The 15,493-nt window shown below is 39.6% G+C and overlaps 1 long non-coding RNA gene and 1 pseudogene across 2 annotated transcripts; one reads left to right on the plus strand and one right to left on the minus strand.

The window, feature by feature from the left end:
* Positions 1 to 7,836: 7,836 nt before the first annotated feature.
* On the minus strand, positions 7,837 to 8,748 carry LOC136483103 (uncharacterized). 2 transcript variants are annotated; one of them, XR_010765306.1, is made up of 3 exons: positions 8,552 to 8,748; positions 8,299 to 8,448; positions 7,837 to 8,183 (listed from the first exon to the last, which is right to left on the minus strand). It is a non-coding gene; the product is annotated as an uncharacterized lncRNA (long non-coding RNA). The 2 variants fall into 2 exon arrangements; XR_010765307.1 differs by having other exon boundaries at positions 8,299 to 8,451.
* Positions 8,749 to 11,691: 2,943 nt separating this feature from the next.
* LOC136483102 (probable LRR receptor-like serine/threonine-protein kinase At3g47570) lies at positions 11,692 to 15,354 on the plus strand (annotated as a pseudogene).
* Positions 15,355 to 15,493: the final 139 nt, after the last annotated feature.

Consider the following 15,493-nt stretch of genomic DNA (forward strand, 5'->3'; position numbering starts at 1 on the left):
CTTAGTATAGGAGGATCCGGTAGCAAGGTTGATATATGCAAGATTAAGTTCTACATATGTCGTGTGATAAGGAATCCCCAGTTGGGACTTGAATCAATTCGAATTACCGGTGCTCCGCGGATATGGAGACTCGATTCATTATAGAAGCAATGCAGGACTGGTGAATTACTAAAACATGAGAAAAAGAATGGAATGAGAAGGATTGGAATATGGGAAATGTATATTTAGTTTGAGATAATGAACTAAAAGGACTTAAGGGTAAAACTTGAAAATAGAATGAAGAATAGTAAGCTTTTGGCAAAGAACTTTTGAATCTTGCTACATCCTTACCTTGCCCCAAACCCCTGCATCTTTAAAGTCTTGCACCCCTTTACGTCGGGTTAGTCTTGTTGAGTACCTTTGTACTCAGGGTTTGTTAACCCTTGTTGCAGGTGAGTCGCATGCGTAGGCTTGTTTTGGTCCCTGCTGCATGTCTATGTTTGAAGTCAATGACGATGAGGAGTGATGAATGGCCTTTGGACAAGGCACTAGTTTGTTTGATAAATAAAGTTAATGTAATATTATCCCGCTACTATGGTTGTATAACACTTATGGTATTGTAAGTTTGAAAACAACTGGTTTGTAACCTATGTTACCTTAAGACTTCCGCTATCTTTACTCTGATGTATATATTTGAATAAACTGTTGTAATCTGCAATGTCTGTGATTGGGATCCTATTTGAAAAGAGAATCGTGGATGATTCGGGTTTCCCGAGGACACCCGACAGACCTGTTGAGTTGTTGGGAACTCGTGAACGCTATCCGAGGTCTGTTAAGACAACGATAGGTGCACGTGGGCCCGATTCCTTAGGAGGTTTTGCCACACTGGGGTACAAGCGGGGCATGTGTTTTGGGGTACCCAGCTGAGATACATTGGTACAACCTGGCTATGGTTTAGGACCGTAGTAAGAACTGGAATACTGAAGATGGTAAAATAGTTCTGATTGCTCAACCCTTACTTGAAAGTAGAACATGTGCTTACCTAGAATGGTTAGATAATGAGGTAATCCTGACCGCTAATAAAACTTGATCTTAAGGACGAACTACTAGTAATGTTTTTCGCAAAACAAAAGAAAACTACAAACCATATTGCCTATCATATCCTTGAGAGTCAGGAAAATATTCCCACTAGTCGGGTAAGTCTTGCGAGTACATTGTGTACTCAGGGTTTATTTTACCCTATTGCAGGTGTAGCTTAAGGAGTTAGCTCTTGTGTGGAGGATTCTTCTGTTGGGCATAGATGGATCCGTATATTGTTTTCGCTAGATGATTATTATATTCCGCTGTTTAATTACCGCACTCTGAACTCTAGCATTGCAATAAATAATTTTCAAGACTCCGTGTTGTATGAAATGGATTAAGTATTGTAAGCTCATACTCATTATTGGATCCTGGATGTAAAACGTGGATCGTTTTGAGTTCTCCCTTTGGTTGTGCTCGACGGAACTGCCCGTTTTAGCCCATTTTTGGGGCGCTTAGTGTCAAGTGGAAGACGAGCGCCTCCAAAAGTGTGTTATTCCAGGCGGTTCTGCCACAATAAGCTACCAATTAAAGGGGCAAGTTATTGTATAACCCACTATATGAACAGAGAAACATGACTATCTGACAATTGTAGGGACATTTATTAAAAAGGCAAGAGTAACGGCAAAAAAAAGATAAGTTGCAACCCCTGAGGGGCAAATTATTAGAAAAAGCGCTGCATAAGCTGCCAATTTAAAGAAAAAGTTAAGTTATCATACAACTAAGATGTAGAATTTAAGAAGGCATTCAAACCTAAAAGGGAAAATGAAATAATGGAACTCACAACTCATTAAACTAAAACTAGAATAAAAATTGAAACAAAAAATAAAATATTTAAGAGTAGAAAATATTGAAGAACAGTTAATATGCAAGATTTAGGAAGACATTCGAACCTGAAAGGAAAAACTAAAATAGCTACCACAAACGTAAACTGAAATTAACAAACAAAACTAAAATTGACAAATAAAAGTGAAAACTAAAGTAGACTATTAAAAACAAAAAAAAATGAAACATAGAACTAAAAACTAAAGTAGGCTCGAACCTAAAAGTAAAACTAAACCACAGAAATAACTACTAGAAAATAGAACTGAAAATGACATGAAGAAAATTTATCTGAAATTAAAAAATAGAAACTAAGAACTAAAGTAGACACACCCAAAAAAACACGTGACAGAAACTGAAAATGGCAACCATAAAATTCAACTGAAACTAAAGAAGACAAACTAAAAAACCAAAAAAAATGAATTGACAAATACAAAATGAAAATAAAGTAAACTCAATGAAAAACAGAAAACTAAAATATAATACTGAAACTAAAATTACAAGATACTAAAACTGAAATCGACAACCAAAAAATAGACACTAAGAACAATAAAATAAAACTGAAATTACCAGAAAATAAAAATGAATTTGACAAATAAAAAACTAGAATTAAAAAAAGCAATGAAAACCAAACTCAAAAAAGAAGGATAAAAAATATTAAGAAGAAATGAACTGAAATTAACAAATAGATAATAAAAAACTAAAAAGAAAACAATGTAATAAAAATGTTGAAACGGACACGCTTCACACATGGATGGTGGTTCTTGTCGTTTTGTGCACCAGGAGACATCCGTGGTACGACGCGTCTGGCCGTGCTCCTATAGACCGGAGGAGCATCCATCGTAACTAGCTTTGACATGGGCTAGGCCGCGTGCGGCAGGGTCGCTCGCTCCCGCCCGCGCTCGACACCGCGCGCGTTAGCTTTTTCTTGTCTGAGCTCACATGCTATTTTAAGACTACGGTAGTTCTCTTAGGGGCTGTTTGCTTCCTGCACTTTAAATTCCTGTCATATCGAATTTTTAGACACATGTATGAAGTATTAAATATAGACTAAGTACGAAACTAATTACATAACAAAGCCTAATCAGTCCATGATTTGACAACGTAGCGCTACAGTAAACATATGCTAATAACATATTAATTAGACTTAAAAAATTTGTCTCGGAAATTAGCCTCCATCTATGTAATTGATTTTGTAATTAATCTATATTTAATGTTTCTTATTAGTATCTAAATATTCGATGTGACATGAATTTTATGAGCGACTAAAAACCAAACACCCCCTTATTCTTGTCTCATTTCTGAACAGGGTCTTATTTGGGCCAACACTTGATCATAGCTGGGTTGGCTATAAATGCACTGTGAAAGTTGTCTCGAAACTGACACTGAAACTTCCATGGCCGTTGGATGTTAAATGGTGGGCATCCGAGAGGTGGAAGGTCACATGTGACTTTGTTTCTCAAAGTTAGGGAATTTAAGGCGAAACCCCGCCTACTGAGGCCATGTTTAGATCCCACCCAAAATCTAAAATTTTTCAAGATTTCCCGTCACATCAAATCTTACGGCACATGTATAGAGCATTAAATATAGGTAAAAAGAATAACTAATTGCATAGTTTACCTGTAATTGACGAGACGAATCTTTTAAGCCTAAATAGTCCATAATTGAACATTTTTTGTCAAATACAAACGAGAGTGCTACAGTAGCCAAAACAAAAAAAAATTGCATCTAAACGGGGCCTGAGGTGATACTCAGAAACGAAGATAGCTGGTAGGCCGTACCTTGCCTCAGAGCGAGGAGCAGAAGAGCTAGGTGATAGAGATGAGACCGATGATGCTTAAGGCTAGTTTCATAGGTGTTTGGATTCGGCTACTAAAATTTAGGAGGTGTATCGGAAGGATGTTGTATGTAGTGTTTGGATACTAATAAAAAAACAAATTACATAATCCGTCGGTACTCGACGAGACGAATTTTTTAAGCCTAATTAATCCGTCATTAGCATATGTTTACTGTAGCAAAACATTATCAAATCATGGCCTAATTAGGCTCAAAAGATTCGTCTCGTAAATTAGTCGCAGACTATGTAATTAGTTTCGTAATTAGTCTATATTTAATACTCCATGTATGTGTCCAAACATCTGATGGGACAGCTACTAAAATTTAGGAGGGGTAACCGAACACCCCCTTAGTAGAGGTTTCATGTCCCTGTTGGAAAAAGTGTAGGCAAGTTTTATCTTGTGAACTCATTTCATCCTATGAAACCTTTCATCATCTCTTTGTTCATTTATACTATATATTTATACTATATCATGTCCGTTTATTTAGGGGTGTTTGGAACTGCTCTGCTCCACGTTTTTTTGGCTCCGCTTCATAATTTTTAGCCAAACGGTTTCAGCTCAGTTGTGAGAGCACCTAAAGGGCTCAGTTGTGAGAGCACCTAAAGGGGTGCTCCACAGACTTCGTATTTTTGTGGAGCTGCTCCATAGCGTGAAGTTTATGAAGCAAAGTTTGTAGAGCAGTCCCAAACACCCCCATAATAACCATGAAATTCTGATAAAACTCCCGCTGAGATTGGTCTAACTGGTCAGCCAACTATACTGATTGGTTCCGAGTCTGACAAGGGCATTTTGACCGATACACTAAAATGTGACAACCAAGTCATGGCAAGGATGGACGGTCCTCAAATTGCAGGCAAATAGAAAATCCTCTGATACTACTGTTGAGTTTAAATGTCCGCTTGATAGCCCAGCATGCATATGTGTACTGGACAAATAGGTAATGAAAGAGTATTTGCCTGTTGCATCACTGTACCTAATCACGCTCTCATCAACTGATGTGCAAGGGATGTGGAAACTAGGGATTTAGAAATCAATCGATAGTGAAGAAATGAACTTATATGGGTCTCGAGCGTGTTAGGCAGCCGGGCGGCCGACTAGTTCTTCATTTTCTTCTACAGCCTGGACGCAGCTCTTCTTGTCGCCCGGTCCAGCCATGCAACTGTGCTTCTTTTGCTAAAAAATTGCAACTATACTTCATCGACCACCAAATTAGTGTCAGTTTTGAGACTTCAATAATTCTACTTCTACGGTTGGGCGTTAAGTTCGGCGTCAGTCTGAGCTGGCTGATAGCAGGTTAATTCGTAGTAAACAGACCCAGATCATGCTGTTTTCATGTTCACTTTACTTTGTTGAAGAGCTCGGTTAGGCTCTCTAATTGCATATTAGTAAACAAAATTTGTACTTATGCACCACAGCATCCGTCGTTTGGTAGCCCACCAATTTAATTCGCCTATTCTTCGTTACATCATCAGCTAAACGTTTGAATAGCCATATATAGCCGGCTAAAATTTGTTTAGGACGGCTCACTAGCTACACCGAACAGGACAGTCTTGTTCGCTGTCCAAAATTTTGTCTGTACTGGAGTCACACAAAAAACTTCGTCTGTACCGGAACGCGAGAGATGCTCTCAAGATGAGAGCATCCATGCATCATCACATGTGGTCTATATGCTGTTTACAAAAGGAAAAAAATGTTCGTAACTCTAGGACTTAGAATGAATTGGAGACAAAGTATTAGCTTGGTGGCTTGGCCGGCCTAATTCACAGTTTCTGTTCATATTAAACTAGGTTAGGAATTTTGTGGCTAAACTCTTTTAAGTTTTTTCACAAACATAAGAAATCGAATGATTCCACCAAAATTAATGAGACACACTTATCATCTTATCTTACTATTACTAATTAGAGACTTCAACAGACAGTCCACATTAATTCTTACAAGATACGCTAGAAAAAAACATAAATTCTAGAAATTCTTAAAATAATTAGAAAGATCTGACCTTTAGATTGTTAGTCTCCAAATGTTAATAGCTATTAGATATATTTTGTTATATAAAAAAAGACCACCTCTACCATTAGGAAAATACAAAAAGTAAATATATACACTAGGATAAATATTTAATATATTTTTAAGTTACACACCAGAGAGTATTTATTATATGCCTATTGTGTTAGAAAACGAATAAAGAGAAAAACATAAAATTTAGATAAGTATTTTATATTGATCAAAAGTATCAAACAATAATGAATATTTATGTCTTCTAAGATTTTAGCTCGTGTGAAAGCAAGGCTATGGACTGGTCTCATTATATATGAACACAGCCTTGGTGTTTGCCCTCGTGTATGGTGCAAGGCCGGCATTCAGAGGAAGAGCGTAGAGATAGGGATGGATCCAGATGTTGAAAGATCCAAAAGATCTGGTATTCGTTTGTGTGTGAATATGGATACCCATATTGTACTCAATTTTTTGAATGAAATATTGTACTCAATTTTAATAACGCATACTAAGTGGATGTATCAGTATTCATTTTTATGATTTATTTCTACCTGATTCCACATCCATATATGAAAAAGGTGAAATATTCAACATTATTTCTATCCGCAAACAACAAATTACCTTGTGAAGCCATCTAACTTATATCTATAACTAATTGGTAATATGAATGATATCAACTTTAATGTAACAAATTGTATGCATCATTTAAACTATTTAAAACTTATCCAATGGCTAATAACATTTTATTATTTTAATTATTATTAACAATATATAAAGGTTAATTTTAATATGGCTAGTCATATTAATTTTATGTGCTCTAGTTATACATATACTGATGAAATTATTTTTATATATTAGATTATTTATGGTTAAATATTCTATAGTTTTACTGATTTTTAATATATTTAATTACATAAATATTTATTATATATGTTATTTTATGAGTTGTTGTTATCTATAGGTGTTATCTACATGTATAATGATTTTGTTCTACTAAAACTGTCAACAAGCAAATAGATATATGTTATCGTCAAAATCTAGTAGATACTGACTGTAAATCTGAATTCGAGACATTTGTTTGCATTCGTATCTCGTATCTATACTCGTATCCGAATTTACATTAAAATATGATAAATAGTGTGTGTATTTAATCTCTTGTGGATCCGATGTGAATTCATCTTTCTATAGAGCAGCTAATGGTGCCTACGTTATTTATTCATCTATATATAGAGCAGGTAATGGTGCCTACTCACTCCGTCCCATAAAAAGAGTTGCTATGCGACTCATGCTAGTCAAACTTAAGTCTGACAAGATTTGTAGAAAATATTAGCAATATTTGTATTTTCAAATAAGTTTATTATTAAAATATATTCAAACATCTATCAATGATACAAATTGTGTACCATAAGTATTAATATTTATATATATATATATATTTGGTCAAGTTAAAGATAGTTTGACTTCTTGGAAGCGAGAATGACTTTTTTTATGGAACAAAGGATGTATGTACCATTGATGTGGTGGAGACGTGCCGAACCCTTCCTATAAGCATATCTAAAAAATCGAGAAATAAGATCTGGAGATAGACAAAGTCACCACATGCGGTTCATTGTCGATGAAAATATCGTCTTTTTTTCTTAGAAAATTAGCGCAACTAAATCATGGAATAAACCAAGTAGAGTATATACACTCATGCCAAGTTGAGAACTTAAAAGTCGGATGGACATGTTCCACTAGAAACCAACTAAACTATGTTCAGTTCACCACATAGCAACAAGCTCACACTACCACATAACAGATTTAGGAAGACAGCCACCCTGATTAGCTGTTAATCATTAACGGAGACGAGCATCTTCACGAGCCCGTCCGTCAAAATTTCATTATCAGAGGTTGTCGCTTTAATGTCCTAGCCTCCAATCACATGCGTATACTGAGTTAATCCGTATCATCAAAGCAAACCCAACCACCATGTTCAAAATACGTTAAGCACAATATCTCACGGTGGTTTAAGAAAGGTTATATACTTACATGTCTCATTTGTTTTTACCATATAATCAGTTGTCCTATAATTTCTAGAATACCTAATATATTGGAAGATAGAGGGAATATCAGATATACACTATAAAGCTTTTCCAGCTTAACTCGCCATGTTCATCATCTTAATTAAACTATGTGTGCCAAAAAAAAAGTTTTCTAACATTCTCGGACAATATGCTCTAACATTTTTTTTTGAACTGCTGTAACATAATTTCTTCATGAACCAAGTACACAATGTGCAAACACTAACATACTTATTTATTCGACCCATTCAATGCTTAATTAGATCCACAGGTCCTGGTCTTTGCGACGCCAGACCAGCAGCCTCCAGAATCTTCGTTCTTAGCTGCACCTGCACGGCTTGCGCGCCTTGCCATACCTAGCGATTTCCAGGGGAAACAGGAATCCCATGCCACCCGCTCCACCCCTTATTATCTAGTGGAAAGTGCACAAAAGTTAGGATCACGGAGCATGCATGTCCCTGTGAATTACCTGCTGGGCCTATATATACCGAATGAAGTTGAGGATAGCACAGAGCTTAATTGCTTACCATCAGGAGCCTCTCTCCTTGCAGGAACCGGCTCGGCTTCGGCGAGAATCCGTCGAGGGCGCGCCAGTTTGGCGGGAGGCAACCAATGGCCCTCTTGCTCCTCCCCAACGGTGGATACTACTTCCTGCTCCAGCAGCTTGACACCGGTAGCTGCTGTACGCAAGGAGGAAGGAAAAAAATCGATCAAGGGGAACCTCATCAGCTCACAAAGCAAAATCCATTGGCAATGCAATGCATAGCGTATCGTCCTCACGCGTCTGAGTCTCATCGCTGGTGGCACCGTGCAGAAAGAACGTTGCCAGCAGCAGCAGGAGGACCAACGGGCCGCAGAGACGAGAGCCTGCCATTGGTAAACTAAATCTGCGAAGGGTGTGTTGTGCTATCACCGAGTGCCATTATATTGTATAGTGCCTTGCCTTTTTTTTTTCCAATAAAACCTGAAGGCTTGGAAATCAACTGGGTCTTCGATGTGTGTATGAGTATTACTCGAAGAACCTTATTTGCTATTTGAAAAAGAAATATGATAACATTAATTTGACTTGACTTGGTCTTCGATGTGTGTGTCTTTCCAGAACCAATATCTTGCAAAGAATTCATCAAAACCTCAAATTTATGAAATTGTACAAGTATTTTCAAATTACTTGCATCAACCGAAACAAAGAAACCAATATTGGCAAACCATATTCTGTTTTCAGCCAAGTGCTGATCATGTGTTGCAATGATGAACAGAGGCTAAGGGCATGTTTAGAAGCTAACTATTAGTAAGGCTCGGAGTTGTTTGGATCCACCAACTAACATGTTGCTAATAGGTAGTTATAGAAAGGCTCAAACCTATTAGCACCTATTAGTAGCCCCAAATCTGCTAGTGAAACTAATAGTTACGAAACATGTTAGCTAATAGTTAGTTGTTCTATTTGAAGACCTGTCTAGATCCACTTGTACTAATTTTAGCAGGTAACAGCTACCTATTAGCATTAGTCCATCCAAACAAACCCTAAGTTTATGGTATAGGAGGACGAACTTTTGTGTTACTTTTTATATCACCATATTACGAGTACAGTACAGGGACATTGACGAAGAGTTTTTTGTAGGGATCAGCAGGAATTGCTCCCTACTGCTTATAAATATATTATATTAATTATAAATAAATAAAAAATTACAGTACTGAACAAGAGCAAGAGAAGAGATTAAGGAACGTAAAAAGAGACATAAGTCAAAGTAGGGCTTGTAGCCAATGTTCAATAAGAGGAAAATACTTCTTCTTTGCTCTATGCATAAGGATGGCAAAGTTGTTCCTAAAGAGCAGCTTGCTTGTATAAAAAATTAATTGGGTATTGACTTAGGTTAAATGAGTGGTTATTGCGTACACCTGTTGTGAAAAAGGTGAATAATATTGATTGTATATATTAATAGTTAAAAAAAAAGATGAAAGATGAGCCACACGTCCGTACACGTGTGAGTTGCGAGTGGTAAGTCACCAGCAAAGACTTTGCAACATCAGTCGCCAAAAAAATGATTTTGCGGCATCAAAATATAACCGATGCTATGTTAGAGGAGACTGAGAAATGATGGACAATTGGTAAGTGGACTAAAGATATTACCATATTAAATATACATTATCTGTGAAGCCGATATGTTAGTGGACAATCATTCTAGACATTTACGCTACGCATGCTCAATTATTTTATACTATTCTTTCAGGATATCGAATTATCGATCATACACTTTGGTTTACCCGTGGTCTTCCCTGGACCCAAAAATGCTACTTGCATCATATGCCTTTCTTCCTACCATGTAGAGACAACAAATCCAAATATGATATCCTGCCGAATTCCCAGATCCTTCCATCATCATCATCACAAACAATGACCCGGACCTCGAATTTCCAGAGTGAACTCCAGGTCAGGCATGCATCGATTCATCATTTTACCCCAAACCAGACGAGTACGCTGTACGCCTAAGACTGGACGTACTCCAGTGACCGGCCGGCCACATCGATGCAAAGATCTACTACTAGTCAATGTGCCAACATCACTACGTCAATCACCATCGTCCGCGAATTCCCTGGATAGACCGGGCAAAACCCCGCAGAAAACGGCATGCGATGACCCGGTTGAACGGCAGGGACTGGACACTGGACACTGGAGCGAGCGGCCATGCCACGCGTTACCATACAAGCGTATCAGACCTGCGGTGAAATCTACTGCTTGGCAGTTTGCCGTGGAATAGTATGAGACGTGCCGACGGTCGACGGGCATGCATGCAGACCGGGTCTACCGTCTCGGTCCTCCTCGATAGCTGTCCGATGAGCTCAGACAGGCACGCACGTCAGTCAGTTCACTAGTTTAGATGCTGCTGTGCTCGACCGCCGTTGGCGTAAGTGTAGTGCCAGAACTTTTCTCCGTTGTTATGTGTGTAATTACTGTGCTCTGATTTCTACGTGCTTACGAGTTACGTACGACCGAGACGAGATTGTGGCGGTAATTACAATCCAGGCGACAGGTCGACGGTGCGAACATGACACGGCCGGCGACTGAGTCGGATCGCCATCGGTGCCGTGACGATTCATCCGTCCGTCGACCGTCGTCCAGGGACTCCAGGGTCGGGTCGTGCGTGCGTGCGTTTAATTTCTAGCTAGCTCGCTTCCTTCTTCAACCTTTCTCTTTGTTCTAATCGATCCATGACGACCAAGAATTAACAGGGCAAGTAGTCACACTACTATGTATTGATTGATTGATAGTACAAAATGTTTAGGTGTCACATAGATGACTCGGACTCTGATAGTCTAGTCGACACTTGATATGAATATACACTTGTACTCACGGAAAGAAATTCAGGACAGTTGGGCAGTCTTTGTCGCTGAATCTTTCTACGATAACTTGTGCGCGCGGCATGAAACTTTGACGGTGAAAATTAGGGGCTCAGGTGAAAGTGACAGGGTCTGGCGGGTCAAGTACTCAAGTGTATGTATCGTCTATCCTTCATCTAAAGCTTATTTACTACTCACTCCATTCCAAATTATAAGACGTTTTGACTTTTCTGTGTACACAACTTTTGTTGTGCACTTAGATATATATTACGTCAATATTATACATAAAAAATATATATGAAAAGCTAGAACACTTTATAATTTGGAACGGACGGAGTATCTTATTAGTATAACAGCAGTTCCAAAAGAAGGCACAACGTTCAATGAATAGCCTGATTAATTAATATAAAAAACTTAATAGGGAAAACTGAGAAGATATTGTACTGATAGATTTTATGATAACCTAACAGTTTAGATTAAACCAAAGATTCAGGGAAAGTGCCTAATAAAATTAATAAATAGTATAAAATTCAAATGATACATCAACAAACAAAAAAGAATGCATGTGCAAATCCACAATAGCTATGAATCTGGACAACTATTTTGAGACGGAGGGGGGTATGTTCCAAGGGGATGCATGTGCAAATCCACAATAGAATATAAGGCAAGGCTGCTACTGCTTGCAGTTTTAAGTTGCCTAGAACCCATCAGAAGAGCTAGACCTTTAGGATTCCTCAAGATGGCCCACTTAGTCACTCCTACATCGAAACTCATCCCCCTCCTAGCTGTATTCATGTTCTCATATTCCTTGACATTAGCAACAAGTGATGATCCTGATACTGACCAAGAAGCCCTCCTCTGTTTCCAGTCCCAAATCTCTGATCCTACTGGAGCCTTGAGCTCCTGGAGCAGATCATCCACTGATTTCTGCAACTGGAATGGAGTTTCATGCAGCTCAAAGACGCCACCGCGAGTCATCGCGCTAAACCTCAGTTCTGAAGGCCTCGGCGGTGCCATACCTCCATGCATTGGCAACCTAAGCTCCATTACAAGCCTTGACTTGTCAAGCAATGGATTCCATGGAAGCATCCCAGCTGAGCTTGGGTGCCTGAGCCAAATCATCTACCTCAACCTGAGCATCAACTCTCTCCAAGGTTAGATCCCACCAGACTTAAACCATTGCATTCACCTCCAGCAAGTTGCACTCAACAACAATAAGCTGCAAGGAAGCATTCCCTCTGGGTTTGGGCTGTTTGGTGAGCTGCAAACTCTGAACCTCTCTACCAATGCCCTCACAGGCAATATACCTTTGCTGTTGGGCAGCAGCCCATCTCTTATCAGTGTCGACCTTGGTGTCAATCAGCTGACAGGTGGGATTCCAGAATTCTTGGCAAACAGTACACGTCTTCAAGTGCTTAGGCTCATGCAAAATGGCCTTACCGGAGAGATCCCTCCGTCACTTTTCAACACCTCTACGCTGACTACCATTCACCTTGACAAAAACAATCTAGTTGGTTCTATACCACCTGTCACGGCAACTGCAGCACCTGTTCAAATATTAGTTCTATCTCGTAATAGTCTTACCGGTGAAATACCAGCCTCACTGGGCAACCTTTCCTCTCTGATTAGGTTGTCACTTGCGATAAACAACTTAGCTGGAACCATCCCAGAGAGCCTAAGCAATATTCCTTCTCTCCAGAGACTGATTCTCACATTCAACAACTTCTCTGGAACAGTGCCCCAGCCGATTTTCAACATTTCATCTTTGAAAATTCTCGAGATGGCCAACAACTCGCTCACCGCTCGCCTGCCACCAGACATTGGCTACAGGCTTCCAAATCTGCAGAGCCTGATCCTATCAACAACACAATTGAATGGGCCACTCCCAGCTTCTCTTGCAAATGCATCCAAGCTGGAAATGGTTTATCTTTGTTGTACTGAACTCACTGGGACAGTGCCATCCTTTGGGTCCTTGTCCAACCTGCGGGGCCTTGATCTTTCCAACAACCAACTTGAATCTGGTGACTGGAGCTTCCTCTCATCCCTTGCAAACTGCACTCAACTGAAACAACTGTTCCTGGATGGCAACGGTATGCGAGGAAGCCTGCCAAGTGCTGTTGGTGACCTTCCCTCTCAGATCGAAGAGCTGTGGCTCAAACAAAACAAATTCACTGGAAGAATTCCATTGGAGATTGGAAACCTTACGGGCCTCACGGTACTGTTAATGGATCTGAACCTGTTCACAGGAAGCATCCCGCATAGCATAGGAAATCTGAGCAATTTACTGATTCTAAGCTTTGCACAAAATAAGCTCTCAGGCCATGTTCCAGAATCTATTGGTAACCTTGTCCAACTGTACGAGCTTCATCTGGATGGGAACAACTTCAGTGGGGGGATACCTTAGAGTTTAGGTCCATGGAGACAATTAGAGAAGCTGAATCTCTCTCATAATTCCTTCGATGGAAGCATGCCAAGTGCCATCTTCAGTATTTCTTCACTCTCACAAAGCTTGGACTTGTCAAATAATTTTTTTACTGGGCCCATACCAATGGAGGTTGGCAGCCTCATCAACCTTGTAAGCATTAGTATCTCCAACAACCGTTTGGTTTGCGATATTCCATCCACCCTAGGGAAGTGTGTGGTTTTGGAAGTTCTTCACATGGAAGGGAATTTTCTTACTGGAAATATTCCACAATCTATCATGAACTTGAAAAGCATCACGGAAATGGATCTCTCTCAGAACAACTTGTCAGGGAAAATTCCAGAGTTCCTGGCATCGCTGAGTTCTCTGCAGTCACTCAATCTTTCATTCAATGATCTAGAGGGACCAATACCATCAGGGGGTATCTTTGGCAATTCCAGCAGGGTCTCCCTCAAAGGAAACCACAGGTTATGCTCAAATGCTCCAGGGTCAAGTCTGTCCCTTTGCCCAGAGTTGAGATACAAGGGAGAAAACAAGCCTGCTGTTTGGAAGATAGTGGTCCCAGTTGTATTGTCTGCTTTTATAATTTTGCTGTTATGTTTTGTGGTTATTCTTGTCAGGAGAAAAGGGGAGCCAGGAGTTGCAACACTCCAGTGTGCATATAGACAAAATAACGTATCAAGACATTGCCAAGGCCACAAATGGGTTCTCTCCACTAAACTTGGTTGGCTTGGGATCCTTTGGGGCTGTTTACAAAGGCATTTTGCCATTTAACACTGATCCCGTTGCCATTAAGGTTTTCAACCTGAACCTATATGGAGCACCAAAAAGTTTCGTTGCAGAGTGCCAAGCATTAAGAAATACTCGCCACCGGAATCTTGTCAAAGTCATTACCTTGTGCTCTACGGTGGATCCAACTGGCTCAGATTTCAAGGCGCTTATCTTCCAGTATATGCCTAATGGGAGCCTCGAAAGGTGGCTACATCCAGAGGACCATGGTTATGATAAGCAAAGATTCCTAACCTTGGGTGAAAGGATCAACATAGCACTAGATATTGCACATGCTTTAGACTATCTCCATAACCAGTGCGCAACTCCAGTAATACATTGTGACCTGAAACCAAGCAACGTTCTTTTGGATATTGAAATGACTGCATATGTAGGTGACTTTGGGTTAGCGAGATTCATGTGTGCTAATTCAACTGCAGTACCTGCTAATTCTACGAGTTTGGGCAACCTAAAAGGTTCCATTGGATATATTGCACCAGGTAATAAGATTTATGCATACCACACTATCATATTGGCATATATTAGTTGCTTATATTAGTTCTTTTTTCCTTATTAAAATTTAATTCAAATGCAGAGTATGGCATGGGTGCGCAAATATCAACGATGGGTGATGTGTACAGCTACGGTGTGCTTTTGTTAGAGATGTTTACCGGAAAGTGTCCCACTGATGAAAAATTCAAGGATGGGATGAACCTTCACAAACATGTGGCTGCCCATTGTCCCCATGGCGTAGCAGAGATTTTGGATCCTGCTATGCTACAAAATGATCTGGATGGTGGGAATCCAGAAATGATACAGAACTGCATCCTCCCAATGGTAAAGTTGGGCCTCATGTGCTCCATGCCATCATCACGAGATCGATTAGGAATGGAACAAGTTTCTGCTGCAATACTCCATGTCAAGCATACATTCCTTGAGCTTTGCAGCGTCGGAAATGGACTAGACAACTAGGACAAGTAAACATAGTTGTGATGTTTGCTATACTACAGGAACTTGTTGGCTCCAGAGGGTGCTGGTCGTGCATAATAACCACCCATGTTTGAGCCCTTTTAACTCGAACTTTATGTGCATTTTTTAGTTTTAATGGAAACTGTCGTTCCACTAGTTGCGCCTTTTTTAATAAAAAGGTGCCGGCAAGAGTTTTGCCTAGTATATATTAATAGAGAAGAAATTAG

This window comes from Miscanthus floridulus, chromosome 9 (genome assembly GCF_019320115.1).
Source record: "Miscanthus floridulus cultivar M001 chromosome 9, ASM1932011v1, whole genome shotgun sequence".
NCBI classification, from domain to species: Eukaryota; Viridiplantae; Streptophyta; class Magnoliopsida; order Poales; family Poaceae; genus Miscanthus; species Miscanthus floridulus.